This window comes from Euphorbia lathyris, chromosome 3 (assembly GCF_963576675.1).
Source record: "Euphorbia lathyris chromosome 3, ddEupLath1.1, whole genome shotgun sequence".
NCBI classification, from domain to species: Eukaryota; Viridiplantae; Streptophyta; class Magnoliopsida; order Malpighiales; family Euphorbiaceae; genus Euphorbia; species Euphorbia lathyris.
Window position 1 is genome coordinate 92,826,230 of NC_088912.1, and position 20,414 is coordinate 92,846,643.

At 38.8% G+C, this 20,414-nt stretch overlaps 1 long non-coding RNA gene across 1 annotated transcript; it reads left to right on the plus strand.

Annotated features, from left to right (window-relative positions):
• Positions 1 to 14,253: 14,253 nt before the first annotated feature.
• LOC136224713 (uncharacterized) lies at positions 14,254 to 19,519 on the plus strand. Its single transcript, XR_010686566.1, has 3 exons — positions 14,254 to 14,794; positions 16,770 to 19,039; positions 19,125 to 19,519. It is a non-coding gene; the product is annotated as an uncharacterized lncRNA (long non-coding RNA).
• The last annotated feature ends 895 nt before the right edge of the window (positions 19,520 to 20,414 follow it).

Consider the following 20,414-nt stretch of genomic DNA (forward strand, 5'->3'; position numbering starts at 1 on the left):
CTCGAATGCTGGTGCCGATTTTATTTCCAAGCTGCATGCTTTTTGACTCCATGGTTCTCTACTTGCCGCTGCTTTTGCCAATTCGTCAGCTTTTGCATTTTGGCCTCGTGGAACATGCACCATCTCCCAAACGACTCCCTTATGCGTTAACTCTTGTGTCAATCGGCCGACTACCTGATGGTATTTTACGAGCTCCTCCTGTTTCACCAGATAATTTTTTGTGATTTGGTTTATCATGAGTTTGGAATCGCTGTAGATTACCACTCTTTCTGGGGTGAGTTCATTGAGCAACTTCAATCCGCATATCATTGCTTCATACTCTGCGGCATTATTGGTAGTTTTGAAAGTTAATTTTGCTGCATAGCACAGGCGAATAACCTCCGGGCCCTTGATGATGACTCCTAGCCCAGCTCCGTCTGCAGATAAGGCCCCAGGTGAATTCGTTCACGAAGTCGGCGAGCACTTGGCTCTTTAGCGCTGGTCTTCCTTCATAGCGGATATCGAATTCGCCCAGGCGAATTGCCCATTCCATCAACCGGCCGGATGTGTCAGGTTTCTGCAGTACCTTTCGCATTGGGATGCCAGTTCTCACAATGATAGTATGCGCCTGAAAGTATGGTTTCAATCTGGCCGCCGTGGTTATCACTGCGAGGGCCATTTTGTCCAACCTCGAATACCGGAGTTCTGCCTCCTTCAGGACTTTGCTCACGTAGTACACTGGATATTGTTGCCCTTCTTCTTCTCGCACCATCACAGTGCATATCGACATGCCGGTGACGGATACATAAAGAAACAAATCTTCTCCGTCTTCCGGCCTGCTCATTAAGGGCGGATAACATAGTAATCGCTTTATCCCCTCAAATGCTTCTTGACAATCCGGCGTCCATTCAAAGGACTTGGATTTTTTGATGGCATTGTAGAAAGGTAGACATCGCCTAGCTGAGCATGAGATGAATCGCCCTAATGCCACCAACCGCCCGTTCAGTCTCTGTACTTCCCTTATGTTCCTTGGCGTCTTCATCTCCATTACTGCTTTAACCTTCTCAGGATTCGCCTCAACCCCTTTGCCGCTAACAATGAAACCCAGGAACTTTCCCGCTCTTGCTCCGAATGTGCATTTCTCTGGGTTCAATTTGAGGCCATATTTGATCAACACTTCTAGGATTTCTTTGATATCCCGCGGGTGGTCTTGCATTTTCTTGCTTTTGATGATCATGTCATTAACATAGATCGAGAAGTTCTCGCCGGATTTGTCTGAAAATATCTTGTTCATCATCCTCTGGTATGTTGCTCCCGCATTTTTCAATCCAAAGGGCATTACCTTGAAGCAATAAGTCGCCTGGTGAGTTATGAATGATGTTTTGATTTCATCCACCTTCTCCATGGGTATCTGATGGTAACTGGATTTCACGTCGGTGAATGATAAAGCTTCATATCCTGCAGTTCCATCTACCAATATATCAATGTTAGGAAGTGGATACATATCTTTCGGACATGCCTTGTTCAAGTCTTTGAAGTCGACGCACATTCTGTAGGTTCCATTCAGCTTTTTGACTAGCACCACATTGGCTAACCACTCCGGATAGGTGACTTCTCGAATTGCATCTGACTTTAGCAAATTCGCCACTGCTTTTTCAATCGCCTTTTGCCGTTCAGGAGCATGTCCCCTCTTCTTTTGCCGCACTGGGGTTGCCCCTTTGTCTACATTCAACCGATGGGTTGCTACGTCTGGGCTTATCCCTTTTAACACTTCATTTGGGGCGGCAAATGCCGACTCACATTGGATCAATATCTCGGTAATGGCCTTCTTTGTTTCTTCTGAGAGTCCGGCCGCTATTCGCACGTTCTTGTCATTCGAGATGGCGAATAGTTCCGTTTCTCCCAATGCTTCCGCCGGGAGCTTATCTTCGACTTTATCCTCCTCTTCCAGTTTTGGTTCAAGTGATAATGTATAGGCCTGTTGAGATACAAGTTGATCACCTTCAACTATGACTCGCCATTGGTGTGTTGGCAAATGTAACGTTAAATGCTTCATTGAGATGAGCGACTCCGTCTCCGACAGGAATGGCCGTCCCAGAATTATGTTGTAGGCCAGTGGGAGATCAACAATTGCGAATTCTAAATCACCTCGCCATTTTAGATTCTTATCGCCCATTTCTGCCTCCAACACCACCTGCCCACTTGTTTGGGAGGATTGACCCCCAAAACCAGTTACATCCATGAAGGTGTGTTCCACCCGCTCGTCGTTGATTCCCAACTTGTTGAATGCTGTCCGGGTAATGACATTGCAAGAACTGCCTGTGTCGATAAGGACCCGTTTGACGTCCCATCCTTCAACGGCCATCGTGATCACCAGGGCATCCGCATGTGGCTCCGTGATTCTCGCAAATGAGTAATTAAGGGCATCCCCCCTATGTGTATTGCTCTTTCGCCGTTCACGGCGAGTTCTTTTTGTTGGAGGCTCGTAGATTCCGCCTGCTATCACGTTTATCACCCCTTTCTTCTGCTTCTTTTCAGGCCGTGTTTCTCCCTCATGCGGGAGCGTTGTTTTCTCATTAGCTGTATCTTTTCTTACAAATTGACTCAGCTTGCCTCTCTCGATCAGTTTTTCTATTTCCTTCTTCAGTTCGTAGCAATCATCTGTGTCATGGCCATTCAACCTGTGGTACCTGTAATATTTGTTAGGATGTCGCCCCAAACTGGTTCGACCTTTTACCTCGGGGAACCGCACATCCTTCTTCAGGGGGCTCTTTTCGATCCAAAGTAACACCTCCTGGCGAGTCGTGTTTAGTGGCGTGTGATATCCTCCACCTTGAAAGGGACGATCGCCTCTTCGAACAAAATTACTTTTGGACTGGGTCTGACGCCGACTGTCCGAAGTGGTTCTAGCGGCATCTCTTTCTCGCCGAGTTTGGGCCCTATGTTCCCTGTTGACATCATCCACTTCCATGAATTCCTTTGCTATCTTCATGAGCTCGGCTACAGTGCGTGGTTTGTTACGGATGATTTCTTCCCGCATGCTCCAATCTGTGGTTCCATCCGCCATGATGTTGCGAATACTCACGATATCTGGGTTCTGCAATCGCACCAGGATATCGTTAAAGGCGACAACAAATTCCCTTAGGGAATTATAGTTCCTCTGTTTGATCTCCTTCAGCTGCCTATCTGTTACATCTGCTGCTTTACAGCCCACGAACTTCGCACAGAAATCCCGACTATATTGTTGCCAATTGTGAATAGATTCTGCCGGTAAAGATCGAAACCAATCAGATGCCGCACCGCCCAAAGTTGTCGAGAATAACCTGCAAATTATGCTTTCGCTTGCCCCTGCAACATCCATTAACTCTCTGTAGTTCCTGACATGAGCCTCAGGGTCAGAATTTGGATCCCCATAGTATTTTGGTATGGCAGGCGCTTTGATTCTATGATCTGGAATGAATTCCCGTAACGAAGGGGCAAAAGGTGAATCGCTCTGGATCTCTGCTCTCGGCCTAGGCGAGTACCCCATTCGCTCCATCATGCTTCGTAATTGATCTTCTAAGTCAATATCGGGTATTCGCCGGACTTCGTCCATCCGCTGCTGGTAAATTCTGGGTGGCATTCATCCGCCCATCGGTGTTGAGACGTGTGCTTGTTGGGGGGCTAACCGCTGTCCCGTTATAGGATCAAAGTTCCATGTGTGCTCTCGCCCAGGAGTCATCAACTCCGAATGTCTGTGAGGAAAAGGTTCCACTTGCTGTAGCGGAAGAGTGCCTTGCACTCCTGGCAACGGTTGGGATGGCTGCCAGGTCGGATGTATCGTCGTAATGAGATCTGGGTGCGAGTAGTTGCTCGGGTGGCTGTGTGGGTTTGTGCGACTACTCTGGCCCACTTGATTTGGCGCCTGAGATGGCTGCGGGAGGGCCGACATGACAGGGATAGTCGGTGATTGTGTTGAGATAACCACATGTTCTTGAGGAGCAGCCATCACGGCGGTATTGTGTTCGGCGAGGGCCGTTAGTAAATTAATCATTCGATCTCCAGCCGCCTGGCTCATGTTCGAAGCCAAGACTTGTCCAGCCATCTGTACGAAATCACTATTGGACATTCCATCTCAGTTTGCACTTGGACCTCCAATAACGGACTCAATTGTCCCGAAGGACCCGATGAGCTAGGCACCACAGGCTGTGTACTTGCAGGTTGCGAATTCGCAGTCCGTGGTCCCCTGGAGTTCATACTGGTTGATCTAGTGGTAACGCCGATCGTTCGTGATGGTTCTGACATGTTCTTCATGTACCTTTAACCAAATGTTGGTAAAAAAGGTCCACCTTCACCGCACCAATGATAACTTGCTGGATCCGCTTTGATGTTCTTTGCCGGAGTTACCTGCAAAACAAAACCGGAGACAGGATCTCCAGGAAAACTCTCCGACGATCAAGTCAGTTTTTGTAAGGATGAGTCTATAATTTAGCAATAGCTCTGTGGGAAAAAAATGTGAACGTACCTCCTCCCTTATTCTTAAGTCCTTTTATAGGTATTTTTGGGTAACCGCCGAGGGCGGTTACTCCTTAGTGGGCCACGTTCTGAGGGCGGTTCCCCCTTTTTAGGCCATGTCCCTTTCGTGGTTTTCATGGCAACGAACGTGGTTCTGAGTGGGAGTCTTGTCGCTCCGTTTAGGAATTAGGGGCGGTTTACTCGCTGCGCCCGCTTCCTTCATTCGGGTCCCGTCCAATCTTAGCCCATGGGGCTTTAATATGGGCTGGGCTTGCGAAATGAGTATAACCCGTTTTGGGCTTCGTGGGTTATCAGATTTAGATAATGCTAATTGATGTTAGGTTTAGTCCGGTCCAGATCCGCTAAATCCGTCTATCTTTTGAACGGGTTTGGGATTTAATAAAAATAACGCGGGCCGATCTAACCCGGCCTACCTTTTTTTTTGGTAGAAACAGGAAAGAAAACAAACCAACACCGAGACAAAAGCTAACTTGGGATCAGCCTAGGAAAGCTAACCCCAACTCTGTCCTCTAAAAGGAGAGAAGAAAGATAGATAGGAGGATCAGAAAGGGTGGAAACACCTAACATCCCCTCGTGCCCAGCCGCCGCCAAGCGATCCGTAATTCGATTTTGTTCTCTGTAGATGTGGCTGAACTCTAAGGACTCAAAGGAGGAGCCAAGACTTCTTATTGCTTTGATAAGGTTCTGGCTACTAAGACAAAAAGCATGATTATTAGAGATCATACTAATAGCCTCCATATTATCAAACTCCACAACAAGCCTTTTAATACCCAGCTTTCTGGCAAGCTTGACTCCAGAAAGAATACCTCAAAGTTCCGCTGAAAAAGATGAGCCCAAACCCAGGTTATGGGTGAATCCAGACAACCAGGTACCTCCCGCGTCCCTGAGCACGCCTCCAGCCGCGATCTTTCCATTGTTGAGACAGGAGCCATCCGTGTTCAACTTAACCACCCCATCCTTCGGCCTACACCACCCAACGAGTTGAACCTCTTTATTCTGGGTAGAATTGGTAAGGGGGTCCCCTTTGAAGCTCCCCGTAATGGTAAGGAGCTTTTTAGAGAAGAACTCGGGTAAGTTCTGAATAAAAACAGTCTTCTCACTAAAGATCTCCTCGTTTCTCCACTTCCAAAGGTGGTGGCAGATAATAGCAAATAAAATGTCTCTCTGCTCCATGCTAGCCATTAACCTACCTTTAACCCAATTGGAGAACCAATCATTCTCAGGTAGGCAAAAAAGGAGGGGAGAATGTGGTGCGGAAGAACTTTCTGCCAAACCTCCTTACTCTTAGGGCAGTCGCTAAGGGCATAGCACAAAGATTCAACTTGGCCTCTACATCTACTGCAAGCACCTGAATCCGCCAAGTGACGTCTATGTCTATCCGAATTAGTCAGCAACCTGTCCTTGACTCCAAGCCACAGGAAGCTCCTCATTAGGTAAGGGATTTTCAGAGCCCAAATGGATTTCCAAGTGTCCGAAAAAGGGTCGGATCTGTCAAGAGTAAAAGCTTCAAAGGCAGACTTGCAAGAGTAAACTCCATTTTTTGTCAGGGCCCAGCAATGCCTATCCTTGTCCTCCTCAAGGTTACTAATCTTCACTCCCCTGATTCTGAGGAGAGAATCAAGGCTCAAGAAGGAATCAAACATAGACTAAATTCAGTCCCATCAGAGTCCACCACATCGGCAATCCTCCAGTTGCGGAAATTGCTAGGCGGGGGAGAGCAGCAAACCTCTATAAGAGGTTTATCTCCGATCCAGGTGTCATACCAGAAGCTTATGGACTTACCATTACCCACCTCCAGGCCAACCCCCGTGCAGAACTCAGCAAACACAGCACTGAGCCCTTTCCAAAGGAAAGAACAATTGCCAATCCTCTCTTTAGGGCCCCCAAAGATTTTGTCCTTTCAATACTTGCCATAAAGCAATCGAACCCAAAGAGAAGAAGGGTTCTGCCACATTCTCCAGAGGAGCTTCATCAACAAGACCTTATTGTTATCTTTAGCTTGTCTGATGCCAAGACCCCCCTGCTTTTAGGCTGGCAGACCTCCTTCCAAGGGACTAGGTGAATCTTCCTACCCTCTCCAAACTCACCCCAAAGAAAACGCCGGTTGATTTTATCAAGCTCATTGAGAACCGGCTCAGGCAACTTACATGCTTGTATGATATGATTGGGAGCTGCGCAGTTGACAGACTGCATTAAGGTTAGACGGCCAGCCAAGGAAAGAGAATTGGCCTTCCAACTAGCACACAACCCATTAGTTTTGTCCAGAGTCTCCTTAAAGGAGGCTTTGGAAACTCTGTCACTATGAAGGGGGATCCCAAGATACTTTCCCAATGATTGGGTAAGAGGGATACCCGAAAGATCGCTAAGCTTATTACAGAGGCTTCTATCCATGTTTTTAGAGCAAAGCATCCGGGACTTGTGGACATTGATCTTCTGGCCAGAAGCAACGCAAAAGCACTCCAGGATATTCATGACCACACCAATTTGCTCCTCATTCCCTTCCACAAAGATCATCACATCGTCAGCGAAGAACAAGTGGGAAATAAGAGGGCAAAATCTGTTAATGGACACAGGATGGAGACTCCCCTTATTCACAGCTTCTTGAATTAGGTGAGCCAGCCTTTCCATTGCTATCACAAAAAGGAAAGGGCTCATAGGATCTCCTTGACGGATACCCCTAGAAGGAGAAAACTCATCAGACATATCTCCATTGATCAGAACCTGGAAAACAGGAGAAGACACGCAACCTTCAATCAAACTCCTCCAGTTCTCAGGAATACCAGCTTTACTTAAGCTATCCAAAAGAAAGCTCCAGTTTCAACGATCATAAGCTTTCTCCAGATCAAGCTTGAGAGCCACGATCCCTTTCTTACCCTTCCTCATCTTCATGGAATGGACCATCTCCTGGGCAATTACCACATTGTCCATCATTTGCCTACCAGGAACAAAGCTACCTTGATTTTGGCTAATAATCTCAGGAAGGATCCACCGGATCCTATTCGCCACAATCTTAGTGATAGCTTTGTATAAAACATTACATAGGCTGATCGGCCTCATTTGTAAACAGGAGGAGGGATTTTCAACCTTAGGGATCAGAACCAGGAGGGTTTTATTCACCAGGCTAATCTCGTTGGAACCGCGGAAGACTCCAAAGATAAAATTATAGACACCTTCCTTCATCGAGTCCTAGTGTTTATGGTAGAAACTAGCAGGGATACCATCGATCCCTGGAGCTTTAGTAGCTCCAATAATGGTGAAGGCAAGATCAATTTCTTTCCGGTCGATAAGATGAAAGGCATCAACAATTACCTCCTCCTCCAGCCTAGGAAAGGTGACCCCAGAGTGGGCTTTGTCCAAATCCACAACTTCCTCTTTAAAGAGGTTTTTATAGAACTCAAGAGCAAGGCGACGAATATCTTCTTCCCCATAAATCCAGTCACCATTAGAATCTTTAATAGCACCGATCTGGTTCCTTTTCCTTCTAATAATAGTAGAAAGGTGGAAGAATCTGGTGTTCCGGTCACCATCCTTAATCCAAGCCTTCCTAGATTTCTGGAACCAAAGGAGCTCTTCCTGTCTAAGGATCGCTTCCAGCTCGTTCTGAAGAGATCTAAGATGACAATTCATACTGTGGTCAAAACGGATCTCCAAACAGCGTTGAATGCCTTCCATCCTCCTTAAGAGTTTATTTTTCCTTCGGATAATATGGCCAAAGATGTTTTTATTCCATCCCACCACATTTCTTCTAAACTCCTCAGCAGCAAGGAGAACATTAGAATGGGGTTGCCAATTATCCTTAACAAAGTTCCTGAACTCAGGATGGGTGTCCCAAGCAACAAGGTACCTAAACGGTCTATTCCCTTTGGGCCGATGACCTTTCACCAGCTTAACGAGGATAGGACTATGGTCCGAGTGGCGAAAAGGGAGGTTCAGCACGTTTACCTCAGGAAATCTATAGATCGTCGCTACATTCGCATACACTTTATCCAACCGAACAAACACGTTGTTCCTTTTCCAGGTGAACTTGTGGCCAGCCGCACCAAGGTCCGATAGCCCGCAAAGATCCATATTCTGCTTATGGTTAAGGCACCGGTTGATATACTGATTGCCCCCCCTTTCTGATCACTCATCCGGGCAATATCATTAAAGTCACCAGCGACCAACCAAGGATCCATCATATTCGTACTAATAGAGAACAGGATCTCCCAAAGCCTCTTCCGGTTAGTTAGGATCGGATCGGCATAGATAAAGGACACAAAGAAAGGTTTGTTGCCAGGATAACAAACCTTGCTATGAATGAATTGGTTATCAATAGTAATAATATCAATACTTACACGACCTGGCTTCCAAAAAAGCCAGATCCCCCCCTGCTCAACCAGTCGCCTCCGACCTGACACACTTTCAATTCTTAAACTTTTTAACCACCTCATCTGCTTTAGAACCACTAACCTTGGTTTCAAGAAGAGCAAAACAAGAAGGGTTAAATTGCTTAATAAGATCATTAACATGGATGCGGGTTGCCTTGCTAGCCGCACCTCTAACATTCCAAACAAAAAAGTCCATCAGAAGGAAGACAACTGATCACAGGCACACACCCTAGAGCAGGTATTTATTCGGGGCTCCTGAGAGCCTAGAAGAGGTGCCAGCCGTCCCTCTTTTATCCCAAGAATCCAAAGAACCAAGGTTCTTTTTAAGGTTAGCCTTAGGTTTCTTCAAAAGAGACTTATTAACTCCTATAGACTTCCCAATTAGGGGGTCTACAAGGGGATTCAGGACACTAACCTCATTAAGCTTTGCTTTCCCTGTCGAGCCAGTGATCTGGGATTTCCCATTGGCATAAGCTTTGGGATCGAAGAGAGGATTAATAGAGTCACCAAGGATGCTAGCTGGCTCAGCAGATACCAGGCTTGGCATACTTAACTCCATGTGTTCAGCTGGTAACTCCGAATCCTGACCATCCACAATAGACAGGGCTCCGAATCTAGATCCTGAGCCGGAAGCTGAGTCCCTAACATCACCACTCTTAGTATCAGGAGGCCTAGCCTTGATCTCAAGAGCAATTTGGAGAGAGGTCATCTCCTTGCTGATGTCTGGAACTTGATTCCGAGAAGCATAAGCACGTGGCTTCCTTCGGGCTGACCTTTTGGCCAACATCCATGGCCCAAAATTCTTCTCCTCACCTTTGCTACCTTCATCTCTGCCTATGATAGGCACCACCGCCTCCTCGACCACTTTCCTTCTTCTGGGGCAGCCATCATAGGTATGGCCAAACATACCGCATTCATAGCAGATATTGTGAATACTTTCGTATTCAATATAAAAGACCTTATTCTGAACGGAGAATTTAGACAGAAGAGGCTTAGCAAGATCAATGTCAATACAAACCCGGCCTACCTATTAATATGAATTAATAAATTTTATATATTTATAGATTTATATATCAAATATTTATTTATTTTTGCACAAATTAAATATTTAGTTTTAAGTATTAAATTTTATTTTTTATAATTAAAAAATTATATATATATATGTTTAATTGAGTTTATATGGGTTCGGCTTGAGATTTGATTTTTAAGCCCGAGCCCAGTCCGGCCCGAGCCCGCTTAAATTAGTAGTGGGCTGGACTGGGTTTGGGCTGAGGTCTTTTATAGAAAAGCCCGTCTGGCCCGGCCCAGTCCGACCCATGGACAAGTCTAGGCTTAATACATCATTTGTTCCTGAACTTATCCAAAAAACTTGATTGGGCCCTGAACTTTTAAAGTGTCTCAATAGCTCGCTCAACTTGCATAAAATATTCAGTTAGCCCCCTAAATTTGCATAAAATATAATCAATTAATAACTCGGTTGCAAAAAAAAAGTAAATTAAACGCGGAAGATGTATTGCACGCACCTTAGAATGTTATTACATAATTGGTATAATGCTCCCTCAGCCCCCTTAACTTGTCCAAATTGGTCATTTTATCCCTCCAACTTACCGAATGTCCGATTTATCCCCTTAACTCCATAAAAAGTGGTATTTCTCACCCCCTTAACTTGTCCATTCATCCCCCCCAAACTCATAGAATGTCCTATTTACCCTCTTAACTCTATAAAAGTGGTATTTCTCACCCCTTACAATTCGTTATCGACGCCTAAATTAATACCATCTTTTAAACGTTAAACCTATATTGGTGATATTTTATACGTGGAACCTAAATTGATACTTTTTCAAAAACCATATGCCTATTTTGGTACCTTATAATGTCTTTAACTTGTTTATATTAATGTTCTTATTATTTGTATATTTTATTCATTCCTTTTCCTTTCAATTTTTTGGCTAGTTAAATTTTGATCATCTAATTATTGTAATACAATATTATTGTAATAAACACATGAATGATCAATATAATTATCAAATTAAAACAAAATAAAAACATTGGTATTAAAAAAAAAATTCAAACCCATTTGAATAAGTCATATTAATTGTGTACTATAAAGGGGTAAGAAATACTAATTTTATGGAGTTAAGGGGGTAATAGGATCATAAGAGGTGAGAAATACCACTTTTATGAAGTCAATGGGGGTAAATAGGACACTCGATGAGTTTAAGATGGGTAAAATGACAAATTTGAACAAGTTAAGGGGTGAGAAATACCATTTTTATGGAATTAAGGGGTAAATAGGACATTCAATTAGTTGGAGAGGTAAAATGACCAATTTGAACAAGTTAAGGGGGCTGGAGGAGCATTAGGCCTACATAATTCAAAAATAGATTAAAAATAAAGTTATTACTTGTTAAACTATAAAACTTGTCTTCGCTAATATTAAAACCATATACCTCCGATTTTGATCGTTTTACTTTTTTTTAAGACATGTGCAATACATCTTCCGTATTTAAATTACTTTTTGCAACCGAGTGATTAATTTATTATATTTTGCACAAGTTTAAGAGGCTAACTGAATATTTTATATAAATTGAGGGGGCTATCGAGACATTTAAAAAATTTAGGAGGCCAATCAAACTTTTTGAATAAGTTCAAGAAGGAAATGATATACTATTAAGCTAATAATTTATGTTGATTATGATATGTATGTTATTGGGTATAAATACAAGAGTATCATAGAGTTTAACTACAGTTTAACTTTTAAGAGATAAATTAATTGGTATTTATTAGAAAATATATTATATAATATTCCAGATGCTATTAGCAAGTTTAAATTTTTAAAATCTCATCCTCATAATTAACCTTGTTCATTAAACTTATACTTTAACAATTATTATATTAATAAAATGATAAAAGTCCATAATTATATTACTACTATTGCTATGCTATTAACCTCTCTAATTCATATATGCATATTATCGAGCTGTTTGCCATTATTTTCACAGTAGAATCTGTCTGGGAACGGAAGTGGCACAATTTTTGGATTGAATCGGACTCTGCATATGCGGTGGATATGCTAAACGGAAAGGTTTCTATGGCCCCCTGAAAAATTAGACAGGACTGACTTCAGTGTTTATCTAGAGTCTCGAATGTGAATTGCAGAATCACTCATATCTATCGAGAGGGCAATCAGGCGGCGGATCAGCTTGCTCGTTTTAGCAAAACAGCTTCGGCTATTACATGGTGGCATTCAACTCCTCATTTTTATCAATCGTCTGTTTTTGACGACCTTTGCAATGTTGCTCATGTTCGATTTCCTTAATTTCTCTGATTTGAACATTTTTTTTCTATTTCTTTTTCTCCCTTTGTAATTTTCCTTTTTTTTATTAATAATATTTCGGGTTGATGTGGTGTGTTAGGGGTGTCAACCTAGTTGGGATGTCTAATCACTTAATCGCGTCCCAATCTTTCATGCAAAAAAAAAAAAAAATATTACTACTAGTTTGATGAGGAGTAAACGACCCCAACATGCATCTTAAAACATTTATTTAACTTGTCAAAACTTATGGAATAGGGTATTATCCCTCGATATTTGATTTTACATTCATTGTATAATTGATTCTGTTTAATGAAACTCTTACAAAAAAAAAAAAAAACTTGTAAGGACATACATATATCTACTATTTTTTTTTTAATTTTTATGTGTTAGTAAAAATGTAAGAATAATTTTCAACGTTTAAATATATTTTATGTATTAATAAAAATCTAAATTTCTTATTTTATGTTAATAAAAAATCTAAGTTATAACATGTGTATACACGACAACTTTTCACAAAATATTGAAGAATATGAATTATTAAAAAAAAAAATAACTATACAATATTAATGTTCTTATTTATGATTTTATATAAATAATTATTAATAATCAATTAAATTTTACTAAACATATTTATACAAAGAACTAATAACTAAATTCTATTTGCTAAATAGGTAATTAATTATTTTATACTTTCTAGATAGTAAAACCTCAGTAATATAAGAGCTTATTTATTTAGTAGTAATTAACTTTTACAACCTTAGGTTTCGTAAATGTGTGACATTTTTATATTATAAACTCATTTTAATTTGTTTTTTGCATTAAAAATATTACTAATTCGTATAAAAAAATTATAGTTAGTATTATAGTTTTAGGTTTGATCCGCCCAACTCACTCAAACCCGTCTCTCATATGTTGGGTTTGAACATGTAAATTTGAAAGGGTAAATTACACAATGATCATAATTAACAAATTATTTATAACTGTGTCAGACTCTTAAACAAATTTTTTTTTTTTGGTTATTGATAATTGAAAAAATAAATTTATTTAAATGTCAAACAAATTTATTTAAATGTCATATTTGATGATTTTTTAAAACTGTTTTTATTTCCTGCAACTGAATAACTGAAAATTTAACAAAAATAGAAATAAAATTATGATATTTTGATATTTTAAAATTTAAAATCATATAATGATAAAATACATAAAAGCGATTTTCATAATTGTAAATAGTTTTTAAAATATGAATTTCTGTGTAATTTTCCCAATTTGAAATGAGAAAATTAGACAGACATTCATCTTTAAGAAACTATTTACAACTAGTCAAGTCATAATTTTAGATTATGTCAAACTAGTAAAATTAGTACTTTTAATATATTTTAAGGATTGAAATTTATAAATTAGAAGTCTATGATATATTTTTTAGGGTTTATGGTTTATGAATTGGAGTCTAGAATTTTTAAATTATGGTGTAAAATCATAATATATAGAGGATAATGATATATTAAGAATTAAGTTTGGTGATATGACTTAGTTGTAATTTTGTAGTTAATTATGATATTTATGTAATTGACCCTTTTGAAATTTGATCTGACCCTAAATTATAAACCTAGAATTAGATTTCTAATTTATAAATTATAATCCTTAAAATATATTAAAAGTACTAATTTGACATAATATTTTATAAAAAAATTGTAAATAGTTTTTTAATAGATGAATTTCGGTGTAATTTTTTCGAGAAAATTACACAGAAATTCATATTTTAAAATCTATTTACAACTATATCAAGTTATCATTTTGGATTATATTAAATTAGTAAAATTAGTACTTTTAATATATTTTAAAGATTATAATTTATAAATTAGAAGTCTAAAATATATATTATAGGATTTATGATTCATGAATTGAAATCTAGAATTTTTAAATGATAGTGTAAAATCATAATATATAAAAATTTATGACATATTAAAAATTAAATTTGGTGATATGATGTGGTTGTAATTTTATAGTTAACTATGATGCAGATGTATTTGACCCAATTTTCTCTTCATTATCTCTGTTCGAGCCCGGCCTAGCCAATGAAGAGGAATACCCATGACCCAACCTAAATTGAAGGCTGCTTCCGTTCTTGCATCTTATTCCGCCTTCCCTCTCAAACTCTCTCCTTTCTATGTCAGCCCAGAGTCCATTACTATCCCATTTTCGTTTCCAATTCTACACTTCTCTTTCTCCTTTCTTATGGCTTCCAAATTGAGCAACAATTTAATCAGAAATGTGTTTTCTCAAATCCATAAACGTTTTCTTCAATCCTCTGCAACCCTTTCATCCACTCCTCCATTACCCTATACTGTAACTTCTTCATCATCGTCATTTACAGTTGAATTCCTCGTCAATTCATGCGGGCTTCCTTTAAAATCTGCTCTTTCTGTCTCCGAAAAATTTCAGCTAGACGAAAAGAATCCGCAGAAGCCTCAATCTGTGCTTCAACTCCTGAAATCGCATCATTTCAGCGATACGCAGGTAGGTAAATTGATTGTCAAGTATCCCAGAATTCTCCACATCAAAGTCAAAGACACTCTCCAACCCAAACTTGAGTACTTCGTAGAAAATGGCATTGCAGGTGAGCTTCTTCCGCAGATGATTTTTCAAACCCCTCTACTATTCTTAGGTCTTTAGATTCTCAAATTAAACCATGTGTTGAGTTCTTAAGGTCATTCTTTCACAGTAATGAGAAAATTGCAACTGTTATTATGCGTACTCGATCGTTGAATACAATAGTGCGAACAAATGTTGATTTTTTGATGAAAGAGGGAGTGCCTTCTCATGGTATAGGGAAACTTATATTGTCCAGTAGAGCTCTATCTTATAGTCCTGAAAAAATCATTTCCGCAGTGAATGCTGTTAAGAATCTGGGTCTTGAACCAAATACCCCTATGTTCGTACATGCTCTTAAAGTGATGATAACAATGCGGGCATCAACCTGGGAAAAGAAAATTGGGTTTATGAAGAGTATGGGATGGAAAGAAGAGGAGATTTTGATGGCTTTTAATCGGTATCCTTATTGTTTAGCTTTTTCAGAGGCGAAAATCGGGAAAGCCTTGGATTTCTACTTGAATATTATGAAGTTGCAGCCAAAATCTTTAGTTGCAAACCCTGTATTACTTGGGTTATCAATTGAAAAACGGATTCGCCCTAGGTTTAATGTTCTGAATGTATTAGAATCAACGAAAGTTGATAGAAATTAATAAGAAGAATTTCAAGAAGGATTTTATGATAAGTGAGAAGGATTTCAGGAAGAAGTATGTTGATCAATACATACCTGAAGTCCCAGGTTTATTGGAGATGTATCTTGGTAGCAAGGAATCAAAAAAAAAATTGACACATGATACAAGAAAAGTAAGCGATGTATGCTAAGTAAATTACATTAGTAGTTAATGTTGCTCCTAATTTGGCAAATCAGAAGGTATTTTTAGTTTATGCTTCACTTCACTGGTTTAGTTTGAAATATACTATATATCTTCATTCAATGTATGTTATTATTTTGGTTAGTCATACTCATTTGTGATATTTTGTTTTCTGTTATATTTGATCATTCTTTTAGTTACAACATTTATATTTGAAATTAAGCATAAGGATTTCAGGAAGTTCATGAATGATGCTGAGAAGAAATTTTTGTTGATTCATTGCTGTGTCAATCTTTGGGAGGACTGTTTATTCTAGTGTATCTCTAAGAATATGAGAGAAAAGAATAGTCATGAGAATTGGAAGATAACAAAGTTTAGAGTAGTCCCCTCATTTAAGAAATCACAGTAGAGAAACCTATGATGGCAGGATTTCCGCGTCCATTAAAGTTTGAATTCGGACAGCTATGGGGTGTTATGCTTCTTGAGAATAGAAACTGTGTTTAAATACACACAGTTTAATGGGATTTATGTGTTAATGCAATCATTCAATGGCTTGATGGATGCATGCAACTAAGGAGCAATCCGATGGCTCGATTTGCTCTTCTTGTTGCTGTTTACTGTTATGTAATATGAATAATACTTCCTGAAATTTCTAGGATCTAAGAACCTTGTGTTTTTTGGTTTTCTCATGGAATGAAAGGAAGACCATTTTCATTACATGTACCAATTTGTGAATGAATTATGATTCTCTCTTTTGCAATTGTTATATATTGAAAAGCAATTTTGCAACTAATTATTTATTTAATTTTCAAAGAGAGTGAAATGGTTACAACATTTTGGCTACATCAGAAAATGAATTATTTACTACTAAACAATACATTAAGTTCAAAAATGCAAACATGATAGCTACTGGGTTCTTGAGGAAGTAATTCTGGTTGTCCTCCAAGCAATCGACTTATCTAAATCTTTAGTCGGATTTAGGGCTGATGTTTCCATTGAATTTTACATTACATGACCTAGGATACCATGATCGATGGTATTTAAAGAGGAGAGGAGACTACGCCTGCTATTATTGACGCTATTAAAAGCTCCAGAATTTTCATTGTTGTTTCTTCTCCAGATTCTGCATCATATTCTTATTGCTTGGATGAATTATTGGTGATGCTTTCTGTTACTGACTCCAAATCGCAGCTTTTGCCAATCTTTTAAAAGGTTGATCCAGCAGATTTTGAATGCCAAACTGGTTTGTTTGGGGAAGCTATGGATAAACTTGAAGCTCAGTTTAGTGGGAACGTGGGGAAAGTGAAAAGTCGGAGAAGAGCTCTAACTAAAGCTGCCAAATTTTCTGGTTATCCTTGGGATAATAATGGGTAACTAGTTTTCCTCTTAGACCTTCGTTTCTCTGTTTTTTTTTTTGGCTGCCCAATTTAGGAATTTCTAAGTTTTTTTTTTTTAAATTCTGTTTCTCCAATCTTAAAATTTCTAGTTTCTATTGCTATATTCTCCCTTAAGATGAAAAATTCAATGAGAGCATATATTGAGTCGAATGTTCAAACAATTGAAATTTCTATGGGAATTTAATGAGGATACTAGTTTAAAGACTGAAATACAGCCACAAGTGTTGGTTGGAGCAGTTGGGTCTCAGGTTCGAGTCTCGTGCATGGTGAAAATAAAGTATTCTGTTTAGTTGATTTTAAGTTATATAGTTAGTATACGTTTCATGATCCATTGTGTTTTAAGTTATTTAGTTATATAGTTAGTCATCAACTAACTTGGGTTGTCAGCTAAAACCAAAAACTCATTGCTGTTGATTTTGCTTAGTCTACTTTATCTTGGTCTTGCTCAATACACGTCTGTTTATGGATCAATATTGCATTTAAGGATCGACGGTGGAGGAGGAACCCAACTCATGTCAAATTTTCTGCACCATCTGAACCTGCAAACATAGCAGGAGATGAAGGATTTCTAGACACAGCAGGAACCACAACATATGCTGTAGATTGCGAATATAACCAGTGGCTCTGAAAACATAGCACCCTGATACACGTGAGTTGCTGTTGGAAAAAGATTTTTCCAGATCTTGTCATTCCTTGCCTTTGAAATACCCCATAGCAGAAACAGTGGCTCTTTCTTTCAAGATTTCGAAAACAACATAAACACAGCTAGCCATCACCCCTTGACTGATTGAAACTGATTCCAGGCCCCCATAAAAGAGTATAATTATGAGTTTGAGTTGCTATTTTTAAAGGACGAGACAGAACCAGAACTATATGAAAATAATTACACCTGTTCTTGTTAATTTAATGCAAAACCACGTGGACATTTGCTGCTAATTCTAGGTTAGGGCCAAACAGATTTCGATTATTAAAGTTTTTGTTCAAACAATAATCAGTAGGTCCTTTGATCTTTGATGAACTTGAAACTTGCAATTGTTGTTATTGTTGCTGTTGCTGTTGTGTTGAGTGGCTGCAAAAGTTCATGTTCAGTTTCCAATAAGATGACCAATTAAGGGAAGTTCATCTAAGTGTGGAGCATTCTTTGCACATAAGGCTTCTTTCTAATTGAACTATATGAAATTTTATAATGCCTATATGTGGTGTTGCTATAATTTGTATTGCATTGCACATGGAAAGAGACTGGAACAGAGGAGCCTTCATTGAAAGTTACCAATGCTTGGTTGATCATTCTCACAATTCTGAAATCCAAGCTTTTTTGCAATTGTTTTGACTGGCTAAGAATTCAATCAACAGTTGCCGAATCTCTAGGAGAGTTGAATATAATCTTGCAAGTATGTGTCATGGCATCTTAGTCCTCACACCTAGCTAAATTTATTCAAACGTTTCAACGAAATTGAATGGCACATTATTACATGTTGTTGGGTTAGAATACCATGTGCGGGAGGTGATTTCCATGTTATGTGTGCATTGTTGGGATGGAATAAGCAAGACAAATATTGCCAAAGCCATTTACAGCAGAATTGCCAATCAGTTTGAAGGCAGATGCTTCCTTTAAAATGTTAGGAAAACATCAGAACAATACATTTGTTCAGTTACAAGAAACCCTGCTGTTTGAGGTATGAGATCCGGCCCCAATGGGGAACTTTTATCAATGGCATAAAGGAGAGATTATGCAATAAAAGGGTGCTTATTGTAGTCGATGATGTGGATAATGTGGACCAAGTGAAAAAATTAGCAGCAGTGAATTGGTTTGGTTCAGGAAGTAGAATCTTCTTTACAACTAGAGATGAACATTTTTATTGCATTGATTGGATTACAAGTTCTTGTTGAGAAGAACTTGATAAATATAGAAAACAATAAGATACAATTGCATGAATTACTACAATCAATTGGCAAGCAAGTTGTATTCCAGCAATCTCCCAAACGTAACAGGCGTAGCAGATTATGGTTTAATGACGATGTTCGTGAGGTCCTGATTAATTGTAGACTGCATTGGACAGTAAGGTTAGTACTCTCTTAAACGTCTTTTTTGTCTGATTCCTTATATTTTTAGAGACCTGATCATTAACTTGCTGGTTCTTCGTAACAGATATTTCGTTTCAGGACCTCCGAATTGAGATATCCCTTCCTGGAAGTGAAATTAGACTAAGAAGAGGACAGCTGAACAAATTAGAGAATCCACAGGAGCAATAAGTTATTCATCAGATTGATTTTAAAGAAAGTGATTCCTAGAATGACTATGGAAATTTATAAATGACGGCACTGAAAACCAGTTGAAGGAGCAAAACAGAAACCACATCCATACAAATTGACTACCTAAAAGTTCACTTTTAAGATGTACAAACTGCCCTCACGCAAAATGTGATTTGTGGGTAGACCAAGACATTGATAAATAAACAACTCGTTTTGACATGTTATTTTAACAAAACGTCGCTTTTACTAATGTTCAACGGTGGACTCTTTCGCCTTATTAGATTTTGTATACAAATGCAATTTGATAGTACCGCCACCCGACTAACCGGTAAATTAGTTGACTATTAAAACACAGATTTCAAGTGTGTGGACACGACTTATTGATATTAACATCTTTTTATCTTTAAAATATTTTTATTATACTTGTTTCTTTTTAGTTCTTTTAAAATATAAATTATTACAGTTTATGAACGGGGTAAATGAGGTTGATAAATATATGTATGAATGAATAAATATATGTTTTGTCCTATAAGTACATTTGAAGGTAACAAATGAAAATAAACTCAAAACTTTTAGGAAAGTGACCTACATGAGTCCTTCACTGTTGTTCGACATTGTTGGGAGTGACTTACGACTAAAAACTCTATCCATGTTAGTCGGTTACATCAGTTCGTCACTGTCTTTTGTCACTTAAAAGAGTGACTTACGGCTAAGAACCTTCAGATTTACCATTTAAATACATTATTAAAAACTTTCTAGAGAGTGACTTACGCAGTTCCTCGTTGCCTTACGTCACTAAAAGGAACGACGTATGTCTAAATCCGATTAGGTACGCTCGAGCCCGGCCCATCCAATGAACAGGGATACCTAGGGGTGTACATAAAAATCCGCAAAATCGAAAAACCAAACCGAAACCAAACTGAAAATAAGGTTAACCGAGACCGATGGACTAGTGTATAGTTTTTAATTTTAAAAATAGTGATTAATGGTTACGGTTACGGTTACGGTTTTCCTATTTTAAAAACCGTGGTTAACTGAAACCGATCGAATTCAATTAAAAATATAAAAATATATTTATTTAAATTTATATTTATGCATATAATTATACATTATCCCACTTAAAATAAATACAGGGGGATCAATAGCAAAAATTTAATAAGAAACATTAATTATTTCCGGTGACTAA